The 5,964-nt window shown below is 40.8% G+C and overlaps 1 non-coding gene across 1 annotated transcript; it reads left to right on the top strand.

The window, feature by feature from the left end:
* The first annotated feature begins 2,419 nt into the window (after positions 1 to 2,419).
* trnat-agu (transfer RNA threonine (anticodon AGU)) lies at positions 2,420 to 2,493 on the top strand. The gene has a single exon. It is a non-coding gene; the product is annotated as a tRNA-Thr (tRNA).
* Positions 2,494 to 5,964: the final 3,471 nt, after the last annotated feature.

Below are 5,964 nucleotides of genomic sequence, written 5' to 3'. Positions count from 1 at the left end.
CACTACACATCTACACTATATGGCTAAAAATACAGCTCTGATAAGAAAAAAGGGAAAGTGAATACATTTTAACTGCATTTCTAAATGCATGGCAGTCAGTCCATTCAAGTGTCAGAGTTCCAACATAAGCACACCACATTCTACCTAATGAGGTACTGATTAAAGTTACTGAACCAAATCTTATTTACCCAAAAAGGGGGAAAAACTGTGATCATGGCTATCATCTTGCAGTAGGATCAGCTGGGTGACAAAAACTGTGCATGTAGTACCTCGAAGATCAAAATAGAAAAAGTTTTCAATGATGAAAGAGGGGTTCAATTTTGACTTAAGAACAAGGTCAAGTAGCAGACACTGGGTACAGAAATCTATAGACCAGCAGAGAGGGAAATTACTCCAACTGACTGGAGACCACCAACTTATTCCAATGTCTCTCAACAACCATAGAATGACATCAAGTGACCTATAAAAAGAATAGCTAACAGCAGCTGGGGTAAAGTGTACCACAAAGAGGGCTCCTAGTGGAGACTTTGCCTTTCATCAATGAGAAGCAAAGAAGAGCCAGACTGAGGTGTGTAAAAAAACATGAATTTTGGACTGTAGAGGACTACACTAAAGGTCTTTACTGGAAATCTTGGGGTTTGGCTGATATATCCCGATATATATAAACACTCCTCTTAATTATTAAGTTCAAGCTATTCGGCTACACCTAAGATGTATAAAGCCACTTGCATAGAAATATACACAGATCAGTCATAACATTATGACCACCTTCCTAAGAGAGTGCGAGCCTTAAAGACTCGGACCAACCGTCACCTCCACAGCTTCTTTCCACAGGCCATCACCATACTTAACAAGGACTATTCCCACAAGGACTTTTCCCACATTCATCAACTTTAACAATTGCACATGGACTTCAACAAACATGGTGAACATCACACTGCTCAATTTTTTACACTTAAAATCTGGCAATGTACTGTACTATACATCTGTATTGCACACTTTATCGGATGCTATACTGTTGTTATTGCTGCTATTTTTTTATTCTATTTTTTATTCTATGTTTATATATACAGTAGTACAACTTTATATTATTTAATTAGATGTGTATATGTTGACACCTGCAACAAAAGAAATTCCTTGTACACCTGGTACTTGGCGAAATAAAGATTCTGATTCTGATTCTAATATTGTGTTGGACTCCTACCATCCTGGTGCCATGTGTTCCCCAGGTAAGCGACGCACACACACCCGGCCATCCATGTGATGTAAAAGAAAACATGATTCATCAGACCAGGCCACCTTCTTCCATTGCTCCGTGGTCCAGTTCTGATGCTCACGTGCCCATAGTTGGTGCTTTCGGCAGTGGACAGGGGTCAGCATGGGCGCCCTGACTGGTCTGCGGTTATGCAGCCTCATACGCAACAAACTTTGATGCACTGTGTATTCTGATATCTTTCTATCAGAACAGCATTAACTTCTTCAGCAATTTAAGCTACAGTAGGTCGTCTGTTGGATCGGACCACACAGGCCAGCCTTCGCTCCCCACGTGCATCAATGAGCCTTGGCCGTCCATGACCCTGTCGCCAGTTTACCACTGTTCCTTCATTGGACCACTTTTAATAGATACTGAGCACTGCAGACCGGGAACACCCCACAAGAGCTGCAGTTTTGGAGATGCTCTGACCCAGTTGTCTAGCCATCACAATTTGGCACTTGTTCACTTAGTGCCTAATATATCCCACCCACTAACAGGTGCTGTGATGAAGAGATGATCAGTGTTATTCACTTCACCTGTCAGTGGTCATAGTGTCATGCCTGGTCAGTGTATCTATGCTTCCAACATTGTGGTGACAGTTCAGGATGTGCCCTTTCGAGTTTTTCGTATAAATGTGCAAATGTGCACAAATTAAGTCCTATATTGACATGGTTTGACAAGTTTGGTGTGGAGGAACTTCAGTAACCTGCACAGAGACCTGACCTTATCCCAATTAAACACTTTCAGGAAGAATTAGAATGTCAGTTGTGAGCCAAGCAATATTATGCAGGACTGTGGAAAGGACAAAGCTGATGGTGGCACTGACTTTCTAAAACTTTATCACTTATAAACCAAGCTCAAGGGAAGTCACCGAATGCTGCTTTAAAATTACTACTGATATTTGTTTTCTGCTAAGAATATAAATGACAACCACCTAAACATTAAATTAGATTTAGGAAATGTAAAGAAAATATTGCTTTTGTCACACTGGGCTGTAAGTTTGAGTTTTGATAAATGGTGGAAAATAAAAGGAGGTCCCATCAGGGATGCCAACGAACTTTAGCAAATATAACAGCAGTTTTCCTGTGGATCAAAGAAAAAAAAGTTAACTGTCATACTATGACATTTATATATTTATATGACGTTTGCATGCTCTGTAATGTTGGCAGTTGTAGCCTAGTGGTTAGGGTACTGGATTAGTAATCCAAAGGTCGCTGGTTCAAGCCCCACCACTGCCAGGTTGCCACTGTTGGGCCCTTGAGCAAGGTCCTTAACCCTCAATTGCTTAGACAATGTACTGTCACAGTACTGGAAGTCACTTTGGATAAAAGTGTCTGCTAAATGCCAAAAATTTAAATGTAAAGTCATTCACATACAAATCGCATCACAATTATTCCCAAAGTGGTTCTGCGTTCTGCTTGGAATCTATAGCTATCTATTGTTGGTGTGCTCATTATGTTCCCTACGATTGCATGTACACTTTTCACTTCAAATAAAGTGTAACCAAGCTTTTAATAAGCCGTATGACAGATAAAGAGCATTGTAATATTCTATATGTTGAGGTAGCAATGTTTAGCAAAGGAACAGTGGTAGCCTTGTGGAAGATCGTCGGTTTGAATCCAGGTTTTGTTATGCAGCCACGAATGGGCCCAGGTTTACATCAGGAAGGGCATCAGAAGTAAAAACTGTGCCAAGTCTGGTACGTGGACCCGATCTGCTGTGGCGACCACTATATACATATACACCAATCAGCACCTTGTTTCCACACTCACTGTCCATTTTATCAGCTCCACTTACCATACAGAAGCACTTTGTAGCTCTACAATTACTGACTGTAGTCCATCTGTTTCTCTGCATGCTTTGTTAGCCCCCGTTTCATGCTGTTCTTCAATGGTCAGGACCCCCACAGGACCACTACAGAGTAGGTATTATTTAGGTGGTGGATCATTCTCAGCACTGCAGTGACACTGACATGGTGGTGGTGTGTTAGTGTGTGTTGTGCTGGTATGAGTGGATAAGACACAGCAACGCTGATGGAGTTTTTAAATACCTCACTGTCACTGCTGGACTGAGAATAGTCCACCTACCAAATTTTCCAGCCAACAGCGCCCGGTGGGCAGCGTCCTGTGACCACTGATGAAGGTCTAGAAGATGTGGCAGCAATACATAAGCAATCGTCTCTTACTTTACATCTACAAGGTGGACCAACTAGGTAGGAGTGTCTAATAGAGTGGACAGTGAGTGGACACGGTATTTAAAAACTCCAGAAGCGCTGCTGTGTCTGATCCACTCATACCGGCACAACACACACTAACACACCACCACCATGTCATTGTCACTGCAGTGCTGAGAATGATCCACCACCTAAATAATACCTGCCCTGTGGTGGTCCTGTGAGGGTCCTGACCATTGAAGAACAGGGTGAAAGCAGGCTAAAAAGGTATGTATCTATATGGTAAGTGGAGCTGATTAAATGGACAGTGAGTGCTGAATCAAGGAGGTGGTTTTAATGTTATGGCTGATCATTGTATATTGTAATCTTGCTCAGAGAATCTTGTATTCTAGTTCATGTACCTTGCCTAAGAGTCTTATGTTGTAGCCTAATTTATGTTTAGCATAAGTGTTTGTGTTTTTTTCAGGGTTTGGCTTAGCTTAGGGTAGGGGAAAGTTTGGAGAGTGTGTTTAGATTGGCATTAGCAATTTGCATTTAGCATAGCGGTTAGCATAGGTCATGGGTTTGTGTGTCTTGTTATTTTTTGTGTCCTCTGAAACTAGGTCTTGTTTGTCGTAATGCTGAATAAACTATGTATATGTAACATCTGGGTGTGTGTGTGTTTGCCCTCGTCTCTCATTTAAGCCGTGATTTTAAAGGATAAATGTGCTTATGACCTACTGTACCTTTACGGTAAACACAGCCAACATAAAGGTAGAAAACAACACACATTTTACTCTGTAAGGTAAATTCTCACATATTTCACTAGTTTACAGAAGATGTAGTTATGTGGCTATTGAAACTTTTTAAATGTAAATTGTGGAATGTAGGGTGAAAATGGGGACACATTTAGAACTAGGTGCTGTGCAATACTTTTCTCCTGGCACCTCTTCTGTGTTATTTCAGCTAGAATTGAATTTTTCTTTCTCTTTATCCTCTTTAATCATCACATTACTGATCTGCGGTGGGCAGAAAATCAATAATAATACATATCCTGTCAGTTCCGCCTGTGACTGAGGAACTCTGAGTGATTGTTGTGGAAAGTGAAAAAGACACATTATGCTCTTGGTTTAGAGGTATGGCAGTATGTGACTTTATTGCTTTGGCATGATCTGTGTAAAAGCGGTTTGATAATCATGACAATTTGATTAACTATGAGATATTGTTTTTGGTTTTGTGAGTGCAGCATCGGTCTAGAGTTTGGAGACTCGGTTATGATCTCTATTTCCAGAAACTGTCTAAGAGTAGTTTTTCCAGTGACTATATACACCGACCAGGCATGCCTGATCGGTGTAAATGTCTATGTAAATTTCCTTGAGGTACACTGTCACTGCTGGAATGAGAATAGTCCACCAACCAAAAACATCCAGCCAACAGCACCCCATGGGCAGCGTCCTGTGACCACTGATGAAGGTCTACAAGATGACCAACTCAAACAACAGCAGTAGATGAGTGATCATCTCTGACTTTACATCTACAAGGTGGACCAACTAGGTAGGAGTGTCTAATAGAGTGGACAGTGAGTGGACACGGTATTTAAAAACTCCAGCAGCGCTGCTGTGTCTGATCCACTCATACCAGCACAACACACACTAACACACCACCACCGTGTCAGTGTCACTGCAGTGCTGAGAATGATCCACCACCCAAATAATACCTGCTCTGTGGTGGTCCTGTGAGAGTCCTGACCATTGAAGAACAGCATGAAAGGTGGCTAACAAAGCATGCAGACAAACAGATGGACTACAGTCAGTAATTGTAGAACTACAAAGTGCTTTTATAGGTAAAGTGAAGCCAGTAAAATGGACAGTGAGTGTAGAAACAAGGAGGTGGTTTTAATGTTATGGCTGATCAGTGTGTATATATACTGTATAGATATATATATATATATATATATATATATATATATATATATATATATATATATATATATATATATATATATATACTGTATATATAATCAATATTTTTAGTTTATTCTACCCTATTTTATTTACTCTCTCTGTGCTGCTGTAACACCTGAATTTCCCCCATGGGGATCAATACAGGAAGCTTTTTTTATCACTCCATTACAATTCCCTAGTATTGTAAAATCTATAGCAAAATGCTTTGATCACCAAACTCAGGACTTGGTGGTGCCACTAATAAAACAACACAGAGAGCCGGGTGGTTCTTCATACATGCCAAGGCACTGTAAGAATCCTCAGTTACAAAATGCAGCTTCTATCTCAGGAGAAATTCTCTGTTCTTGAGGTACAAATGAAAATCCTTCTGCATTCCTTTTCTGTCAGTGAATCTGCTAGACCTTTGCAGAACCACAAGCCTTTTCAAATATAGCTGACCTTATGATGGTGCTGAGAGCTAAAACATGAAAAGCATCTGTCAGATAAAGGGCAAAAACACCTCCGGCCGGCCTGATAGCCAACAGGTTGAAGCTGCAGGGGATTACTCTGAGTATCTGCCGTGTTGGGGGATATTCTTGCATGAGTGAGCTGGT

This window comes from Trichomycterus rosablanca, chromosome 13, assembly GCF_030014385.1.
Source record: "Trichomycterus rosablanca isolate fTriRos1 chromosome 13, fTriRos1.hap1, whole genome shotgun sequence".
NCBI classification, from domain to species: domain Eukaryota; kingdom Metazoa; phylum Chordata; class Actinopteri; order Siluriformes; family Trichomycteridae; genus Trichomycterus; species Trichomycterus rosablanca.
Note: the sequence above shows the minus strand (reverse complement) of the source record. Positions and strands in the feature narration are given on the sequence as shown.